Here is a 22,076-nt window from a genome sequence, read left to right as displayed (position 1 = left end):
ATCCAGGATACAGCATGGTGCTGTGTCAGGCTGGCATGGGGCCCAGTACTGAGCTACCCATGAGGTGTGAGGAGGGTACAGTACACCGTCTGTCTGTCATATAGTCCAGTTAGACCTTATAACAGGCTTAAGCTATGGTCCAATCTCTCTTAGACTGCAGCTTTTCTCCACATCGTCTTTCACTCAGGATACCAGTAAAGGAAGTAGGGCACAGTGGTGTGGAACACTCAGATAGAACTATATTTAGTAGAACAGACATGGCTCTATTACATGTAGAGTAAGGAATCTTGTCAGTTCTTTTTTTGACATGTCTACCTGAATGTGTTCCTGCTGGGTGGTTTTGGTAGTTAGGGGCTCGCTGTTGGTAGCTGTTTTGTTTATTTGGTTCCTCATTAGCCTTTGCAGAAGCAGCATCTACTCTTCCTGGAGTCCACAGCTATATCAATACCACAACAGATCACTTAGATCTACAGCCATGCTTCGCCAGCTAATCATTGCCAGGAATAATCAACCTGGGCCCGGTTTCCCAAAAGTGTTGGCATTTAGGCTTACGAGCGTTTTAACGATGCATCTTTCCTACAACGGCCGAAGATGTTAAATAGGTTTCCCAAAACACCACGCAGAGAGAACGTTCGCTAAGTGCGTCATTGAGGCATGGGCTGATACTGATAGGATCGAAAGGCAACGCGGCTCTCGGATCAGCTTTCTCTATTCAAATCTTACCTTAACATTCTAATTATTCCACAGTACTGACAACAGATCAGCTCCTAGAAAGATATTATCACCTATGGCTGCAAATATTAGGCAGCTTATTATAATGCTTACTCTTTAATAATGCACTAAATCAAGATTTGGCACATCATTGCGCACATGTTGTTACACATCATGAAATATATTGAGAGAAATTACAGACAGTAGCATACAAGTATCAAAATAGAACTAAATTGATTGAACGTTAAATGTATTGCAATATGATTTACATAGGCCTATAGCCTACTGTAGGCAACTTTGTATTTGTAGTCTTTCAACTTTGTTGTGAAGTTATCAGCAGTCACAGAGAGACAGATAAAACATGGGATTCTATGTTTAGCGGAGATCTTCTGTGTATAAAGTGACTTGAGAGGGCAAAAAAGCATCTAACAATGCACTGTTCACCGGATGTGCTACCTCAAATCAAATCAAATGTTATTTGTCACATACACATGGTTAGCAGATGTTAATGCGAGTGTAGCGAAATGCTTGTGCTTCTAGTTCCGACAATGCAGTGATAACCAACAAGTAATCTAACTAACAATTCCAAAACTACTGTCTTATACACAGTGTAATGGGATAAAGAATATGTACATAAGGATATATGAATGAGTGATGGTACAGAGCAGCATACAGTAGATGGTATCGGGTACAGTATATACATATGAGATGAGTATGTAGACAAAGTAAACAAAGTGGCATAGTTAAAGTGGCTAGTGATACATGTATTACATAAGGATGCAGTCGATGATGTGGAGTACAGTATATACGTATGCATATGAGATGAATAATGTAGGGTAAGTAACATTATATAAGGTAGCATTGTTTAAAGTGGCTAGTGATATATTTACATCATTTCCCATCAATTCCCATTATTAAAGTGGCTGGAGTTGGGTCAGTGTCAATGACAGTGTGTTGGCAGCAGCCACTCAATGTTAGTGGTGGCTGTTTAACAGTCTGATGGCCTTGAGATAGAAGCTGTTTTTCAGTCTCTCGGTCCCAGCTTTGATGCACCTGTACTGACCTCGCCTTCTGGATGATAGCGGGATGAACAGGCAGTGGCTCAGGTGGTTGATGTCCTTGATGATCGTTATGGCCTTCCTGTAACATCAGGTGGTGTAGGTGACCTGGAGGGCAGATAGTTAGCCCCAGGTGATGCGTTGAGCAGACCTCACTACCCTCTGGAGAGCCTTACGGTTGAGGGCGGAGCAGTTGCCGTACCAGGCGGTGATACAGCCCGCCAGGATGCTCTCGATTGTGCATCTGTAGAAGTTTGTGAGTGCTTTTGGTGACAAGCCGAATTTCTTCAGCCTCCTGAGGTTGAAGAGGCGCTGCTGCGTCTTCTTCACGACGCTGTCAGTGTGAGTGGACCAATTCAGTTTGTCTGTGATGTGTATGCCGAGGAACTTAAAACTTGCTACCCTCTCCACTACTGTTCCATCGATGTGGATAGCGGGGTGTTCCCTCTGCTGTTTCCTGAAGTCCACAATCATCTCCTTAGTTTTGTTGACGTTGAATGTGAGGTTATTTTCCTGACACCACACCCCGAGGGCCCTCACCTCCTCCCAGTAGGCCGTCTCGTCGTTGTTGGTAATCAAGCCTACCACTGATGTGTCGTCCGCAAACTTGATGATTGAGTTGGAGGCGTGCGTGGCCACGCAGTTGTGGGTGAACAGGGAGTACAGGAGAGGGCTCAGAACGCACCCTTGTGGGGCCCCCGTGTTGAGGTTCAGCGGGGAGGAGATGTTGTTGCCTACCCTCACCACCTGGGGGCGGCCCGTCAGGAAGTCCAGTACCCAGTTGCACAGGGCGGGGTCGAGACCCAGGGTCTCGAGCTTGATGACGAGCTTGGAGGGTACTATGGTGTTGAATGCCGAGCTGTAGTCGATGAACAGCATTCTCACATAGGTATTCCTCTTGTCCAGGTGGGTTAGGGCAGTGTGCAGTGTGGTTGAGATTGCATCGTCTGTGGACCTATTTGGGCGGTAAGCAAATTGGAGTGGGTCTAGGGTGTCAGGTAGGGTGGAGGTGATATGGTCCTTGACTAGTCTCTCAAAGCACTTCATGATGACGGAAGTGAGTGCTACGGGGAGGTAGTCATTTAGCTCAGTTACCTTAGCTTTCTTGGGAACAGGAACAATGGTGGCCCTCTTGAAGCATGTGGGAACAGCAGACTGGTATAGGGATTGATTGAATATGTCCGTAAACACACCGGCCAGCTGGTCTGCGCATGCTCTGAGGGCGCGGCTGGGGATGCCGTCTGGGCCTGCAGCCTTGCGAGGGTTAACACGTTTAAATGTCTTACTCACCTCGGCTGCAGTGAAGGAGAGACCGCATGTTTTCGGTGCAGGCCGTGACAGGGGCACTGTATTGTCCTCAAAGCGGGCAAAAAAGTTATTTAATCTGACTGGGAGCAAGACATCCTGGTCCGTGACTGGGCTGGGTTTCTTCTTGTAGTCCGTGATTGACTGTACACCCTGCCACATGCCTCTTGTGTCTGAGCCGTTGAATTGAGATTCTACATTGTCTCTGTACTGACGCTTAGCTTGTTTAATAGCCTTGCGGAGGGAATAGCTGCACTGTTTGTATTCGGTCATGTTGCCAGACACCTTGCCCTGATTAAAAGCAGTGGTTCGCACTTTCAGTTTCACGCGAATGCTGCCATCAATCCACGGTTTCTGGTTAGGGAATGTTTTTATCGTTGCTCTGGGAACGACATCTTCAACGCACGTTCTAATGAACTCTCACACCGAATCAGCGTATTCGTCAATATTTTTATCTGACGCAATATGAAACGAAATACCTGTCCCAGACCTGCTGTTTTCAACTCTCTAGAGACAGCAGGAGCGGTAGAGATACTCTGAATGATCGGCTATGAAAGCCAACTGACATTTACTCCTGAGGTTCTGACCTGTTGCACACTATACAACCACTGTGATTATTATGATTTAACCCTGCTGGTCATCTATGAACATTGGAACATCTTGGCAATGATCTGTTATAATCTCCATCCGGCACAGCCAAAAGAGGACTGGCCACCCCTCAGCCTGTTTCCTCTCTAGGTTTCTTCCTAGGTTCTGGCCTTTCTAGGGAGTTTTTCCTAGCCACCATGCTTCTACGCCTGCATTGCTTGCTGTTTGGGGTTTTAGGCTGGGTTTCTGTACAGCACTTTGAGAAATCAGCTGATTTAAGAAGGGCTTTATAAATACATTTGATTTGATTTGACTTAGCTGTTCTACGAGTGGTCTGAGGTGGTCGTTAGACGTTAGAATGTTTTCAAGTGCAATGTTAATAACAATGTTTTTGGGAAACAGCTCGGAGATTTAACGATGCTCCTACGATGCTTTTGGGAAACCGGGCTCTGGTGTTTTCCATCTTAGATTTGTTAGCGTAAAGGTTGAAATCTCCAAACAGGAGACTCCAGCCAGTGTTAGTCAATACATTACGGTCAATACAAGTGAGTGGTTTTAAATAGCCAATCAATTCCCTCTTTCCCAGTGAGTCAATCAATGAGGAGATGCTTAATGCTTAACTAATCACCATCAAGGGGGAAGAGTGACATCTATTGTGACCTCGACAGCTGGTCAATGGCCTAATTGGTTACTACCTCAGCCTGCTGTGCTAGCAAATAACAATATGTGTTATTCTTAGTAAAGAGTTCAAAGCTTATTGAACTGATATTGTAGCTGTCCAAATTCTTAGATACATGAGATTTCAGTCTGTCAGACAGACAACTACCCTTGAGGATCTGTTGTCGTGAGCAACAGTGAGCTAACATTAAGGGCCTCCCGGGTGGCGCGACCGGGAGGTCCGTGGGGCGACGCACAATTGGCCTAGCGTCATCTGGGTTAGGGAGGGTTAGGGAGGGTTCGGTAGGGAAATCTTTGTCTCATCACGCACCAGCGACTCCTGTGGCAGGCCGGGCGCAGTGCGCGCTAACCAAGGTTGCCAGGTGCACGGTGTTTCCTCCAACACATTGGTGCGGCTGGCTTCCGGGTTGGATGGCGGCTTGGTTGGGTTGTGTATCGGAGGACGCATGACTTTCAACCTTCGTCTCTCCCGAGCCCGTACGGGAGTTGTAGCGATGAGATAAGATAGTAGTTACTAAACAATTGGATACCATGAAATTGGGGAGAAAAAGGGGTAAAAAATTAAAAATAACAAATAAAAAAAGAGTATACATTGTAAACATTGTCATGCTTTTTCCATGACCAGGTAATCCAAGTGATCGGTTATATTGATGTCACTTGTTAAATCCACTTCAATCAGTGGAAACTTTGGAAACCTAATGCCAAGGTACAAGGTCAATGAGATCCACTTCAATCAGTGCAAAATGCAACTTTGGAAACTTTGGAAACCTAATGCTGAAACCCAATGAGACATTGACATTATCATCGGGGCAGAAAACATTGTGAGGTGTGAGTGTGTATTTTACACATGCAATTTACAAATAATATACATATATTTTATTTATTTATATATATGATAAATACATTTTCCCAATATATTTAAATATATTAGATATATATATTTAACCCCCCACCCCCTCCCCCGTAGTGGGGCGGATCGAGTGACCCTAATTATAGCAGGCAGCGGGCCGTTGGGCAAGCATGGATTACAGAGAGATCATCCCACCTCAAGTCTGGGCACATAAACACACCTTTATTTAACTAGGCAATTCAGTAAGAACAAATTCTTATTTACAGCACAAAATATGGTACAAACATTATTGACCCACTCCAACAGCTAGCACTACAGCATTTAGCACAGGCTAGGCTAGCCCCACTGCAGCAGCCATCACAGGCTAGGCTTGACCCACTGCAGCAGCCATCACAGGCTAGGCTAGCCCCACTGCAGCAGCCATCACAGGCTAGGCTTGACCCACTCCAACTGCCATAGAGCATATATGCATGAAGGCTAGGCTAGCTCCACTCCAACAGCTAGCAGGACCAAATTAGAAGCATGGCTAATAGCCATAGCTGCTTCTTGCTCAACAGACTATAAACTGTGGGACATGTTAAGGACGAAGCGTAGAGATGGTTCACATTTCTTGGAGCCATTTCTCTTTTTTGGGGCTTTCATGACTCCTACTGAGCAGAATGAATCCAGTGATATTTTATAATCTCGTGTGGGTATTTTGTATAGGCCTAGTATTTACTGAGAAGGAAGTGACCTTTTGCAATATAACCTAGTTGGCCTCTTCACATATGAGCCTTTCAACTGTGAGGATTGCCTGATAACATAACTGGTCTACATTCCTAGCATCAATGTGTTCTGTGTTTTTTTGAAACCTTTACTTTACCAGGTATGTTGACTGCGAACACATTCTCATTTACAGCAATGACCTGGGGAATAGTTACTAGAGAAAGGAGGCAGGATGAATGAGCCAATTGGAAGCTGGGGATGATAAGATAGTCATGATGGTATGAGGGTCAGATTGGGAATTTAGCCAGGACACCAGGGTTACCACCCCTACTCTTACAATAAATGCCATGGGATCTTCAGTGACCACAGAGAGTCAGGACACCCATTTAACATCCCATCCAAAAGACAGCACCCTACACAGGGCAATGTCTCCAATCACTGCTCTGGGGCACAAGGATATTTTTTTAGACCAGAGGAAAGTGTGCCTCCTGCTGGCCCTCCCATCCAGGGACCGACTAGGACCAACCCTGCTTATCTTCAGAGGCATGTCAGCAGTGGGATGGATGCAGGGTGTATGGGATGCAGGGCAGGGTGTATGGGATGCAGGGCAGGGTGTTTGGGATGCAGGGTGTATGGGATGCAGGGTGTATGGGATGCAGGGCAGGGTGTATGGGATGCAGGGTGTTTGGTATGCAGGGTGTATGGTATGCAGGGTGTATGGGATGCAGGGTGTATGGTATGCAGGGTGTATGGTATGCAGGGTGTATGGGATGCAGGGTGTATGGGATGCAGGGTGTATGGGATGCAGGGTGTATGGTATGCAGGTTGTATGGGATGCAGGGTGTATGGTATGCAGGGTGTATGGGATGCAGGGTGTATGGTATGCAGGGTGTATGGGATGCAGGGTGTATGGTATGGGATGCAGGGTGTATGGGATGCAGGGTGTATGGGATGCAGGGTGTATGGGATGCAGGGTGTATGGGATGCAGGGTGTATGGGATGCAGGGTGTATGGGATGCAGGGTGTATGGGATGCAGGGCAGGGTGTATGTGATGCAGGGTGTATGGTATGCAGGGTGTATGGGATGCAGGGTGTATGGGATGCAGGGCAGGGTGTATGGGATGCAGGGTGTATGGTATGCAGGGTGTATGGTATGCAGGGTGTATGGTATGCAGGGTGTATGGTATGCAGGGTGTATGGTACGGAGGTCTAGCTGAATTTCCACCATCACTTCTCTCCTCTTCCATACTGGAGCTCCACTTCTTGTTTTACATGTTTCCTTCCCCTTTCCCCAGTAGGGGGCACAAAGCTCCAAGCTAAAGTCTGACAAATGGAACTTGAAGTTTTTGACATCAAGTGGACTAATTGGATCATAGTATGCTTAACTTTTTCTAGTATTCTTAGATTCTTAGAAAGGGCCTGTTATTCTTAGTACAGTGGTTGGCACAAAGTGCCATTACATTCATTGTCCCATATCGTACGATTCTGGAAGCACCAAAATACTGAGGATATATATAGATAGGCTATCATTGTAAGATTGAACGTGGGCGGAGAGGCATACCATGCTTTTATGGGAGAAATAGACCAGAGAAACGGACATGGGACCCTTTCAAGGGGAGACAACAGACAAGACTGTGAAGGGTTACAAGGTGGTGTCACTCCTCTCCAATAGATGAACGGTCAGAAAGAGTCAACCAGAAACACTGAGAGATTAGAAAACCCGACAAAGAGAGATTTTCAACCTCTGCAAACGGATTGTTGTGTATACTTCAGTTGGTGTGACGACGAGAAGGAATCAACTGAGGTCACTCAGAGTCATAAGGTCATAGTGGTATGTATCTTTTAATTTCGTATTTTAGTTTTTTTTTAACTGCACTGTTGTTTAGGGGCTCATAAGTAAGCATTTCACTGATGTATTCGGCGCATGTGACTAATACCATTTGATTTGATTTGATTTCTCAGACAGGTCACGGTGAGTCAGGCTTAGACATGAACAGTTACAGGACGTGGTGAAAGGAGGAATCACCATTCAGAGGGATCTAGGCTGTATCAGACACACTGACAACCTGATGACCAGCCTAATGGACCCTATTACCCATTTCTGCATTCTTGTCAGTCCTTTGTCAGAGACACTGATCTAAGGTCAGCTTTGCATTTCCTTCCCTTATGGTGAAGGTAAGAATTCACTAATCCTAAATCAGTGTTTACAGGTGCCTTCTGCCCAGAACTGCCAGAGAGGATAGGCTCATTGGGAGGAGGGTCATGATACCTGCATAGTGCCTTTAAGAATGATGTTATCTTACTCAGTGCTGCTGTTGCGCTTGTGTACAGGATAAAGGACAAAGTCCCAAAAGTTACAAATTGCTGCCCTCTGCAGGTTATCCTGTAAAAAGCATCACCAGAATGTAGAGCTTTATGTCATTGCATTTTTTTAAACGTTTCAGTAATTTAGCAGACACTCTTATCCAGAGCGACTTCTGTAGTGTGGCATTTTTGTACTGGTCTCCCATGGGAGTCGAACCCACAACCCTAAAGTTGCAAACACCATCCTCTACCCACTGTTCCACAGGGGACCCTATGGAGTGAGCACTCTTCTTCCTGCATGGGAAAACAGTATAGAGGATGCTACAACTCAAGTTTATGCTGTAGGCTGCCCTACAGTATGTCAGACATTTGAGAGTAACATTTACCATGGCGATTTATGATAGGCGAGCATTACCATTGCTGGCTCAACATAGCTTAGTGACATCTCTATAGCTATATGAGATGGCGCCAACAGATATGGCAGCTCTGCTTCTAGCTCCTAAGAAACTTTGCAGTATTGTAAAACAAATGTTGTGTTATCTCTTACATTATTAGCCCAGAAAGTTTTTTTGTGTTAGATTTCTAATTCCATTATTTTACAGTACATTCGCAAAGTATTCAGACCCCTTGACTTTTTTCAACATTTTGTTACTTTACAGCCGTATTCTAAAATTGATTAAATTATTTATTTTTCCCTTATCAATCTACACACAATACCCCATAATCACAAAGCGAAAATAGATTTTTTGATTTTTTTTGCAAATTTATAACAAAAAACATAACTACCTTATTTACATAAGTATTCAGACCCTTTGCTATGAGACTCGAAACTGAGCTCAGGTGCATCCTGTTTCCATTGAGCATCCTTGAGATGTTTCTACAACTTGATTGGAGCCCACCTGTTTTAAAGTAAATTAATTGGACATGATTTGGAAAGGCACACACCTGTCTATATAAAGGTCCCACAGTTGACAGCGCATATCAGAGCAAAAACCAAGCCATGAGGTCAAAGGAATTGTCTGTAGAGCTCTGAGACAGGATTGTGTTGAGGCACAGATCTGGGGAAGGCTACCAAAACATTTCTGCAGCATTGAAGGTCCCCAAGAACACAGTGGCCTTAAATGGAAGAAGTTTGGAACCACCAAGATTCTTCCTAGAGCTGGCTGCCCGGCCAAACTGAGAAATCGGGTTATAAGGGCCTTGGTCAGGGTGACCAAGAACCTGATGGTCACTCTGACAGAGCTCTAGAATTCCTCCGCAGAGATGGAAGAATCTTCCAGAAGGACAACCATCTCTGCAGCACTCCACCAATCAGGCCTTTATGGTAAAGTGGCCAGACGGAAGCCACTCCTCAGTAAAAGGCACATAACAGCCCACTTGGAGTTTGCCAAAAAGTACATAAAGACTCTCAGACCATGAGAAACAAGATTCTCTGGTCTGATGAAACCAAGATTGGTATTTTTGTATTCTATTGGGATCCCCATTAGCTGTTTCAAAAGCAGCAGCTACTCTTCCTGGGGCCCACACAAAACATGAAACATTACATAATACAGAACATTAATAGACAACAGCTCAAGGACAGAACTACACACAAACTATCTAGGTCAAATAGGGGAGAGGCTTTGTGCCGTGAGGTGTTGCTTTATCTGTTTTTTTAAACCAGGTTTGCTGTTTATATGAGCAATATGAGATGGAACGGAGTTCCATGCAATAAGGGCTCTATATAATACTGTACACTTTCTTTAATTTGTTCTGGACCTGTGGACTATGAAAAGACCCCTGGTGCCATGTCTGGTGGGGTAAGTGCGTGCATCAGAGCTGTGTGTAAGTTGACTATGCAAACAATTAGGGATTTTCAACACATTAATGTTTCTTATTAAAAGAAGAAGTAATGCAGTGTCTCTACTCAACTCTTAGCCAAGAGTGACTAGCATACATAGTATTTATATCAGCTCTCTGATTACAATTAAGAGCAAGACGTGATGCTTTGTTCTGGGCCAGCTGCAGCTTAATTAGGTCTTTCCTTGCAGCACTCGACCACACAACTGGACAAGAATCAAGATAAGACTAAACTAGAGCCTGCAGTACTTACTTTTTGGAGTGTGGTGTCAAAAAAGCAGAGTATCTCTTTATTACAGACCTCTCCTCATTTATACAACCATTGAAACCATAAGTTTTGACCATGACAGTTTACAATCTAAGGTAACATCAAGTAATTTAGTCTCCTCAACTTGTTCAACAGCCACAACATTCATTACCAGGTTCAGTTGATGGAATGATTAGTACTAAATACAATGCTTTTAGTTTTAGAGATTCTCAGGACCGGTTTATTACTGGCCACCCATTCCAAAACAGACTGCAACTCTTTGTTAACGATTTCAGTGACTTCATTAGCTGTGGTTGCTGATGCATGCATACATACATACATACATACATATATACATGTGTATATATATATTATATATTATATATATATATATATATATTTATATTAATATACACACACACACACACACACACACACACACACACACACACACACACACACACACACACACACACACACACACACACACACACACACACACACACACACACACACACACACACACACACACACACACACACACACACATATACATGCACATACACATATACATACATATACACACATAAGTACATACACACGTGCAGGTGATTTAGCAACACACCATTACTTATAATTATTATTATAATACCGGTGTCAATAAAATTAAGAATAGTTGTAAACAAATGAATAAGAATGGAATAAGATTGCACATAAAATAAGTGCTATACTATCTATGGAGGAAGGAATGGAGAGTACCAGGCTGGCTGCACCAGTAAAGTTCATCATGATGTGTCTTCTGCCCCGGGATGGGGGGCCCATGTGGTGATAGAACATCCCAGATATTCACACCCAACCCGGTGAGTCTTGTCTGTGACCGCCAACCGCTGTGTTGATTTGCCAGTGCTCCGGGCCAGTGGAAGTGGATATTTCCCTGAGAAAGCATCACGCTTTCATAGCCTGCTGGTCCCAGATAATACTGTATGTGCTTCAGCCAAATATTGTAATATAGCCTGGTCCCAGATCTGTCCCAGATATATACAGTGTGCTTCAGCCAAGTCCTCTGCTCTGACTACTGTTGTCATGTTTGGCATCACCATGAACGAACAGAGAGGATCTATACAGGTCTGGGACCAGGCTCTTTGTACCGTATTCCGTAAGAAGAGACCCAACATTAATGGCCATGACCTGAAAACATACTGTGTCTGTCTCCCCATCTCTCTACAAAAACACATCCATGGAAAATCCAGGAACATATGTCTATGTCAGTACTCCTGAGGGTTTGGCAGCTTCCTCCCTGGGCTCTGGTGTCAGCTGCCTGCAGGGTGTGAAACCAGGGGGTGGTGGGTGTCACTATCTGACACCTCTCATCAAAATCACCTGCATAAATTAAAAGGTACAGTGTGTTGCTAAAGATGATATTGCGGTTTTCCCCTATTGCCAACTAATGAAACAAGAGTCAGTATCAAATATACTGTATGGAAGAGCACACTCACAGAGATAGACAGAGACAGATTCATGAATACCAAAGCTCAAAAGTACAGTACAAGGCAATACGTTTATACTTTATAGACTGAAAATTACAGAGCAGAGCAGTACATAAACAGACAAACATACCAACAAACATACAGACAGACACACACACACCAACCCTAGGCCCTTCTGCATTCCTGGTCGGTCATAAAAAGTGGGATTGGAGTTTGGCATCTGGCCCAGACCATGAGATCATGTGATATAATCCCCATGGCAACCACTACACCTCAACATAAGCAGACAGACTGACACACGCACGCATGGATGTCTTCCCAGACAGACCCCTCAAGCCAAACCCGACAGGACCTCTGTGTAGAGACAGGATCTGTCCTTCCTCTCCTCCCAGGGGGACGTAGCCCTTCATCTCTCTGTCAACAGCTTGTGTCATGATACTTGAGCGAGGCCTGAGACTCTAAACGGATTCCTCTATATGTTTTGGCCGCTGCGTGGGAGTTCGACGAGGAGGAAGAGGTTTGGATGTTTGCATCCAGCACAGGGTTGTGTTGTATTTTCATGTGTCTTGTAATTCATCATCAGGTTTCACCCCTCGTCCTTTCTCTTTCTGGGGACCCTTGGGACTGTGTTGCACTAATGCACGTGTCATGTCATATGTCACTGTTTGTCTACTCTGTACTCTGGGGCTCATGAAGTTGGGATCATTCTTGGTATGAGTTGTAGCCATGCCGGCTTGAAGGTTATGTTTTAATTCAATGCGCTATACTGTAGGTGTGGTGACAGAAATGATAATGTAGTGACGCAATATACTTCAAGTTAAAGTTCACTCATGACAATCTCGAGGCACTCCTGCAAATTAAAACATTTAAAGGCAACACTTGGTTATCTCTAGATAACTAATTTGATTGCATCACTTGGAGCACAGCAAAGCACTGTGGCTTAGTATTTACACTCCCTGCTATAGGCCCACACGACAGCAACGGAAATATAGGTCTACAACAACGTCATATATAGAGGCGTTTTAGAATAGCATACTTTATGGCCGTACTAAAACATTCTGTTCGCCTGACCCGCTCCTGAACATCTCTCTGGTCAGCATGGAGGAATTACAGCCGTGTGTCAGCAATTGATTTATCTCAGAGTTGTGGAATTCCCAAATGAGTTCTCTGTTGTAGCAGGAAACTCAGGGAACAGTTTTATTGCCCAGCGCCCCATCCACCTCAGAGTCTGAACTGTGATCACTGCCCGTAACCAAGGAGATCACCCTGCTGTTTGTAAACAATTCATTTTCTAGGGGCTGGCGCTGGAAAGAAAAGCCTGTAGGCCTTTCCCACTTTCAAGTTCACAGTATTTGGAGAGAAAAGTACCCCTTATTTGCTACTAACACGCTAATAACCACACAAGCACAAACACTAACTGATATTAACACTAACTTTAACATAATAACAAGTGTAGATAGTTGGCATGTTGGAATTCAGGATGGGAATATCCAGATGATTAAGAAATTCCATAGGCACAGCTATAAACAGTTTGGAGGTCGTACTCCGTGCATGACTGTGGTATGCACAGTGTCCCGGGCCAAGGAGCTGGTGTGAAATACTTTAGGAGAGTGATAAAGCTGAGTCATGGAGTAGAGTATAAAGAATCATGGATGATTGATGATGGTCAAATACAGAAGGACAGTAGGTGGCATCAAGGCCATGCCGCGGCTGCTATCTGTCCTGTATCACTAGGTTACGCCGCGGCTGCTAACTGTCCTGTATCACTAGGTTATACCTCGGCTGCTAACTGTACTGTATCACTAGGTTACACATCGGCTGCTAACTGTCCTGTATAACTAAGTTACACATCGGCTGCTAACTGTACTGTATCACTAAGATAGACCTCGGCTGCTAACTGTCCTGTATCACTAGGTTACACATCGGCTGCTAACTGTACTGTATGACCAGGTTACACATCGGCTGCTAACTGTCCTGTATAACTAAGTTACACATCGGCTGCTAACTGTACTGTATCACTAAGATAGACCTCGGCTGCTAACTGTCCTGTATCACTAGGTTACACATCGGCTGCTAACTGTACTGTATCACCAGGTTACACATCGGCTGCTAACTGTCCTGTATCACTAGGTTACGCGGCGGCTGCTAACTGTCCTGTATCACTAGGTTATGCGGCGGCTCTAACTGTCCTCTATCACTAGGTTACGCGGCGGCTGCTAACTGTTCTGTATCACTAGGTTACGCCGCGGCTGCTAACTGTCCTGTATCACTAAGTTACACATCGGCTGCTAACTGTCCTGTATCACCAGGTTACACATCGGCTGCTTTCTGTCCTGTATCACTAGGTTACACATCGGCTGCTAACTGTCCGGTATAAATAAGTTACACATCGGCTGCTAACTGTCCTGTATCACTAGGTTACGCCGCGGCTGCTAACTGTCCTGTATCACTAAGTTACACATTGGCTGCTAACTGTCCTGTATCACTAGGTTACGCCGCGGCTGCTAACTGTCCTGTATCACTAGGTTACGCCGCGGTTGCTAACTGTCCTGTATCACTACGTTATACCTCGGCTGCTAACTGTCCTGTATCACTAGGTTATACCTCGGCTGCTAACTGTACTGTATCACTAGGTTACACATCGGCTGCTAACTGTCCTGTATAACTAAGTTACACATCGGCTGCTAACTGTACTGTATCACTAAGATACACCTCGGCTGCTAACTGTCCTGTATCACTAGGTTACACATCGGCTGCTAACTGTACTGTATCACCAGGTTACACATCGGCTGCTAACTGTCCTGTATCACTAGTTTACGCCGCGGCTGCTAACTGTCCTGTATAACTAGGTTATACCTCGGCTGCTAACTGTCCTGTATCACCAGGTTACACATCGGCTGCTAACTGTCCTGTATAACTAAGTTACACATCGGCTGCTAACTGTCCTGTATCACTAGGTTACGCGGCGGCTGCTAACTGTCCTGTATCACTAGGTTATGCGGCGGCTCTAACTGTCCTCTATCACTAGGTTACGCGGCGGCTGCTAACTGTTCTGTATCACTAGGTTACGCCACGGCTGCTAACTGTCCTGTATCACTAAGTTACACATTGGCTGCTAACTGTCCTGTATCACTAGGTTACGCCGCGGCTGCTAACTGTCCTGTATCACTAGGTTACGCCGCGGCTGCTAACTGTCCTGTATCACTACGTTATACCTCGGCTGCTAACTGTCCTGTATCACTAGGTTATACCTCGGCTGCTAACTGTACTGTATCACTAGGTTACACATCGGCTGCTAACTGTCCTGTGTCACTAGGTTACGCCGCGGCTGCTAACTGTCCTGTATCACTACGTTAAACCTCGGCTGCTAACTGTCCTGTATCACTAGGTTATACTTCGGCTGCTAACTGTCCTGTATCACCAGGTTACACATCGGCTGCTAACTGTCCTGTATAACTAAGTTACACATCGGCTGCTAACTGTCCTGTATCACTAGGTTACGCGGCGGCTGCTAACTGTCCTGTATCGCTAGGTTACGCCGCGGCTGCTAACTGTCCTGTATCACTAGGTTATACCTCGGCTGCTAACTGTCCTGTATCACTAGATTACACATCGGCTGCTAACTGTACTGTATCACCAGGTTACACATCGGCTGCTAACTGTCCTGTATCACTAGGTTACGCCGCGGCTGCTAACTGTCCTGTATAACTAGGTTATACCTCGGCTGCTAACTGTCCTGTATCACCAGGTTACACATCGGCTGCTAACTGTCCTGTATAACTAAGTTACACATCGGCTGCTAACTGTCCTGTATCACTAGGTTACGCGGCGGCTGCTAACTGTCCTGTATCGCTAGGTTACGCCGCGGCTGCTAACTGTCCTGTATCACTAGGTTACGCCGCGGCTGCTAACTGTACTGTATCACTAGGTTACACATCGGCTGCTAACTGTACTGTATCACTAGGTTACACATTGGCTGCTAACTGTCCTGTATAACTAAGTTACACATCACCTGCTAACTGTACTGTATCACTAGGTTAGACCTTGGCTGCTAACTGTCCTGTATCACACTAGGAGACCACAACGTACACACACCGGTGTCTGTGTTTGTCTGTGTCAGTGCATAGGTCAAGTCAGAGAGGATAGACAGGGATGAATCTCCCATTGTCCCATTGTGATAAACAAAAATACTACGTGAAGCAGAGAATACTTACAGTCTTAACAAACTGAGGATGGGAATCTGTTACCTCCGGCATTTAGACTGGAGGGATAACATCCAGTAACAAATAAGAGATAGCTCTCGTAAATCATTGCACAAAAAGGTCATCTACGAATACATAGTTGAACAACTGACTGTGAATTATTATTTATCCACCCCTGCCTGCATTCAGTCTTCTTACACAATGCTCTGAGTCTGAAGGAGAGGGAGAGGAGAAGAGTAATGCGATCTGGTTTTACATCGCAGTGACTTTCTAGTGCTCTCTTTCCTAGACTTACAGTACATTGTGTTGTTGCATACCATACTGTCTGTCCTATTCTTTGACCTCTCTAGTTCCTGATCATGTTTCCTGAGAAAAATGTTATAGCCTACACTATGGAAATAGAACACTGGAATGTACAATTAAAGAGTACAAATGCAAGTGCTGAAATGGCTGATAAAAGTGATGTAACTCTGTGTGTTGGATGTATCAATGTGTCCATCAGCTGACACCCCTAGATCAGGGGTGTCAAACTCATTCCATGGAGGGCCTAGTGTCTGCTGGTTTTTGGTTTCCTCTTTCAATTAAGACCTAGACAACAAGGTGTGGGGAGTTCCTTATTAAATAATGACCTTAATTCATCAATCATGTACAAGGGAGGAGCGAAAACACGCAGACACTCAGTCCTCTGTGGAATGAGTTTGACAACTGTGTTTTAGAGATTTCAGGACACTCAGTCCTCTGTGGAATGAGTTTGACATATCTAAACAGATGGATTAGAGGGTTTAGTTAGATTTAAACAGGATCAGATATCTTGACTGTGGTGATTGTTACCTAAACAGAGGGATTAGAGACTAGCCTATATGATCAGATATCTAAACAGAGATGGATTAGAGACTAGCCTATATGATCAGATATCTAAACAGATGGATTAGAGGGTAACCTATAGCTAGATATCTAAACAGATGGATTTAGAGGGTAACCTATATGATCAGATATCTAAACAGAGGGATTAGAGGGTAGCCTATATGATCAGATATCTAAACAGATGGATTAGAGGGTAACCTATATGATCAGATATCTAAACAGATGGATTAGAGGGTAGCATATATGATCAGATTATAGCAATGGATATCTAAACAGAGAGAATAGAGGGTAACCTATTGCAATGGATATCTAAACAGAGAGAATAGAGGGTAACCTATTGCAATAGATATCTAAACAGAGATAATAGAGGGTAATCTATTGCAATGGATATCTAAACAGAGAATAGAGGGTAACCTATTGCAATGGATATCTAAACATTGTATTTGTCTATTGCAATGGATATCTAAACATGGTTAGCAGATGTTAATGCAATGGATATCTAAAATGCTTAGAGGGTAACCTATTAGTTCCAGAGACAATGCAGTAAGGGTAACCTATTGCAAGATAATCTAACTAACAACTACAAAACTACTGTCAATGGATATCTAAACAGAGAGAATAAATCAAATCAAATTGGGGATAAAGAATATGTTACATAGTGGATATGCTTGTGAAGTTGACAATGAGTAATAACCAACAAGGGCAAGCAAAATACTGTCACACAGAGGGGATAAAGAATATGTACATAAGGATATATGAATATATGGTACAGGGCAGCATACATAGATGGTATCGAGTACAGTATGATGAGATGAGTATGTAGACAAAGTAAACAAAGTGGCATAGTTAAAGTGGCTAGTGATACATGTATTACATAAGGATGCAGTCGATGATATAGAGTACAGTATATACGTATGCATATGAGATGAATAATGTAGGGTAAGTAACATTATATAAGGTAGCATTGTTTAAAGTGGCTAGTGATATATAGAGGGTAACCTATTGCAATGGATATCTAAACAGATGGTGCGGCAGGGAAGCCTAGTGGTTAGAGCGTTGGACTAGTAAACCGGAAGGTTACAAGTTCAAACCCCCGAGCTAATAAGGTACAAATCTGTTGTTCTGCCCCTGAACAGGCAGTTAACCCACTGTTCCTAGGCCGTCATTGAAAATAAGAATTTGTTCTTAACTGACTTGCCAAGTTAAATAAAGAGGGCAGCCTATAGTTAGATATCTAAACAGAGGGATTAGAGGGTAGCCTATATGATCAGATATCTAAACAGAGGGGTTATGATCAGATATCTAAACAGAGGGATTAGAGGGTAGCATATATGATCAGATATCTAAACAGATGGATTCAGAGGGATTAGGCCTCTATGATCAGATATCTAAACAGATGGATTAGAGGGTAGCCTATAGCTAGATATCTAAACAGAGGGATTAGAGGATAACCTATATGATCAGATATCTAAACAGATGGATTAGAGGGTAGCCTCTAGCTAGATATCTAAACAGAGGGATTAGAGGAGATCAGATATCTAAACAGAGGGTTAACCTATATGATCAGATATCTAAACAGATGGATTAGAGGGTAGCCTATAGCTAGATATCTAGCCTAGATATCTAAACAGATGGATTAGATATCTAAACAGGGTAGATAACCCAGATATCTAGCTAGATATCTAAACAGAGGGATTAGAGGGTAGTAACCTATATGATCAGATATCTAAACAGATGGATTAGAGGGTAGCCTATAGCTAGATATCTAAACAGATGGATTAGAGGGTAACCTATATGATCAGATATCTAAACAGAGGGATTAGAGGGTAGCCTATATGATCAGATATCTAAACAGAGGGATTAGAGGGTAGCCTATAGCTAGATATCTAAACAGAGGGATTAGAGGGTAACCTATATGATCAGATATCTAAACAGAGGGATTAGAGGGTAGCCTATATGATCAGATATCTAAACAGATGGATTAGAGGGTAGCCTATAGTTAGATATCTAAACAGAGGGATTTAGAGGGTAACCTAAATGATCAGATATCTAAACAGATGGATTAGAGGGTAGCCTCTAGCTAGATATCTAAACAGAGGGATTAGATGGTAGCCTATATGATCAGATATCTAAACAGATGGATTAGAGGGTAACCTATATGATCAGATATCTAAACAGAGGGATTAGAGGGTAGCCTATAGCTAGATATCTAAACAGAGGGATTAGAGGGTAACCTATATGATCAGATATCTAAACAGAGGGATTAGAGGGTAACCTATATGATCAGATATCTAAACAGAGGGATTAGAGGGTAGCATATATGATCAGATATCTAAACAGATGGATTAGAGGGTAGCATATATGATCAGATATCTAAACAGATGGATTAGAGGGTAGCCTATATGATCAGATATCTAAACAGATGGATTAGAGGGTAACCTATATGATCAGATATCTAAACAGATGGATTAGAGGATAACTATATGATCAGATATATGATCAGATATCTAAACAGAGGGATTAGAGGGTAACCTATAGCTAGATATCTAAACAGATGGATTAGAGGGTAACCTATATGATCAGATATCTAAACAGATGGATTAGAGGGTAACCTATATGATCAGATATCTAAACAGATGGATTAAAGGGTAACCTATATGATCAGATATCTAAACAGATGGATTAGAGGGTAGCCTCTATGATCAGATATCTAAACAGATGGATTAAAGGGTAACCTATAGCACCGGATATCTAAACAGAGGGATTAGAGGGTAACCTATATGATCAGATATCTAAACAGAGGGATTAGAGGGTAACCTATAGCTAGATATCTAAACAGATGGATTAAAGGGTAGCCTATATGATCAGATATCTAAACAGATGGATTAAAGGGTAACCTATATGATCAGATATCTAAACAGAGAGATTAGAGGGTAGCCTATATGATCAGATATCTAAACAGATGGATTAGAGGGTAGCCTATATGATCAGATATCTAAACAGATTGGATTAGATATCTAAACAGGGTAGCCTATATGATCAGATATCTAAACAGATGGATTAGAGGGTAACCTATATGATCAGATATCTAAACAGATGGATTAGAGGGTAACCTATATGATCAGATATCTAAACAGAGGGATTAGAGGGTAACCTATAGCTAGATATCTAAACAGATGGATTAGAGGGTAACCTATATGATCAGATATCTAAACAGATGGATTAAAGGGTAACCTATATGATCAGATATCTAAACAGATGGATTAGAGGGTAGCCTATATGATCAGATATCTAAACAGATGGATTAAAGGGTAACCTATAGCACCGGATATCTAAACAGAGGGATTAGAGGGTAACCTATATGATCAGATATCTAAACAGAGGGATTAGAGGGTAACCTATAGCTAGATATCTAAACAGATGGATTAAAGGGTAGCCTATATGATCAGATATCTAAACAGATGGATTAAAGGGTAACCTATATGATCAGATATCTAAACAGAGAGATTAGAGGGTAACCTATATGATCAGATATCTAAACAGATGGATTAGAGGGTAGCCTATATGATCAGATATCTAAACAGATGGATTAAAGGGTAACCTATATGATCAGATATCTAAACAGAGGGATTAGAGTCTAGCCTATAGCTATAGCTAATTTATTTCAATAAAACACCAAATACGTTGCTGTAGTTTGTTTATAAATCATAAAGGTACTGTATACTAGCTGAAGTATACATAAAACTATAGTATTTATTACATACAAACACAGCGTTTTGTGAACATGTCTCATTACCGTAACACTTTTTCAAATTCCTGTAAAATCTCCAATCAGTTTTTCAATAAAGTGTTATTCCCCCACAATGCGTCATCTAGAGGAGTAAGTTAGTTAGTTAGTTAGTCCTTAGTTAAGGACATGTTTTTTGCTTATATGCTTTCAGGATGAGGTTCTTATTTTCGAACAGCCCTTTGTTTCTATCTTTTTTGGACTTTGAAAACTGTTACGGTAATGAGAGTTTTATGGAAATTGTGCTAAAATACATCATGTCTGATCCAAAAAAACAAATTATTATTATGAAAGAGACAAATACAGATCAAGAGAATCTCAGTGATCTAAGTGGAAATTGTCTAATTGTCTGTGTGCATCTTGGTATGTGCATTGCATACGTGTGTGTGCATACTATGTGTGTGTGTGTTTGTAAGTGTGTGCAGGGGAAAAAGAGAGTGTGTTAAAAGCACACCTGCATCCTCACCTTTCGACCTCTCTGTTTAACAGCCTCCCCACTCCTTCATTCCCCCGTCCCGCCAACCCTCCTCCCCACGAACGTAAAGTGAAGTCATCGCCATAACCCTATCTGTATACCGGGACAGAAAATACTCATTTTAAAGACCATGGACTGACTTCTGGTAAGAAATAAGTTCATGGTAAATACATTGCGGTCTGTGGAATGTGTAGAGTGGGCTTGAAATACAATATCCGTCTGCGTTACTCAAACAAGGGTTTCAGGTGGTGTGGGTCCATGTGGGACAGGGCCCACAGCCAGGGTCTGGAGAGCAGAGAGGTTTTGTGGGAGGATGGGTTTTGTCTGCCAGGACCACTATGTGTGTCGCGTATAATCGTCAAGATTTAATTGTCACCAAGGAATGTACAGTTGAAGTTTACATACACCTTAACCAAATACATGTAAACTCAATTTTAAGAATGTGAAATGTCAGAATAATAGTAGAGAGAATGATTTATTTCAGCTTTTATTTTATCACATTTCCAGTGGGTCAGAAGTTTACATACACTCAATTAGTATTTGGTAGCATTGTCTTTAAATTGTTTCACTTGGGTCAAATGTTTCGGGTAGCATAAGTTGGGTGAATTTTGAACTAAGTCAGGTTTGTAGGCCTCCTTGCTTGCACACGCTTTTTCAGTTCTGCCCACACATCACTGTCAAACGCTCCCTGAAACACTTCAGCGAGCAGGCCTTTCTAATCGACCTGGCCGGGGTATCCTGGAAGGATATTGATCTCATCCCGTCAGTAGAGGATGCCTGGTTATTTTCTTTAAATGCCTTCCTAAATAAGCATGCCCCATTCAAGAAATTTAGAACCAGGAACAGATATAGCCCTTGGTTCTCCCCAGACCTGACTGCCCTTAACCAACACAAAAACATCCAATGGCGTTCTGCATTAGCATCGAACAGCCCCCGTGATATGCAGCTTTTCAGGGAAGCTAGAAACCATTACCAT

The 22,076-nt window shown here is 43.0% G+C and overlaps 1 protein-coding gene across 2 annotated transcripts in view; it reads left to right on the top strand.

Annotated features, from left to right (window-relative positions):
* Positions 1–22,076, top strand: part of LOC124008695 (filamin A-interacting protein 1-like) — an 82,698-nt gene that overhangs the window by 7,841 nt on the left and 52,781 nt on the right. Inside the window, exon 1 of one of the 2 annotated variants that reach the window (XM_046320199.1) lies at positions 21,230–21,245. The exons of the other annotated variant lie outside the window; for it this stretch is intronic. The gene's annotated coding sequence lies outside the window, so the exon portion shown is untranslated. Of the gene's footprint in view, positions 1–21,229; positions 21,246–22,076 lie in introns of those variants that run through there. 2 annotated transcript variants of the gene reach the window in all.

Source organism: Oncorhynchus gorbuscha, linkage group LG21 (assembly GCF_021184085.1).
Source record: "Oncorhynchus gorbuscha isolate QuinsamMale2020 ecotype Even-year linkage group LG21, OgorEven_v1.0, whole genome shotgun sequence".
Lineage (NCBI taxonomy): Eukaryota > Metazoa > Chordata > Actinopteri > Salmoniformes > Salmonidae > Oncorhynchus > Oncorhynchus gorbuscha.
Note: the sequence above shows the minus strand (reverse complement) of the source record. Positions and strands in the feature narration are given on the sequence as shown.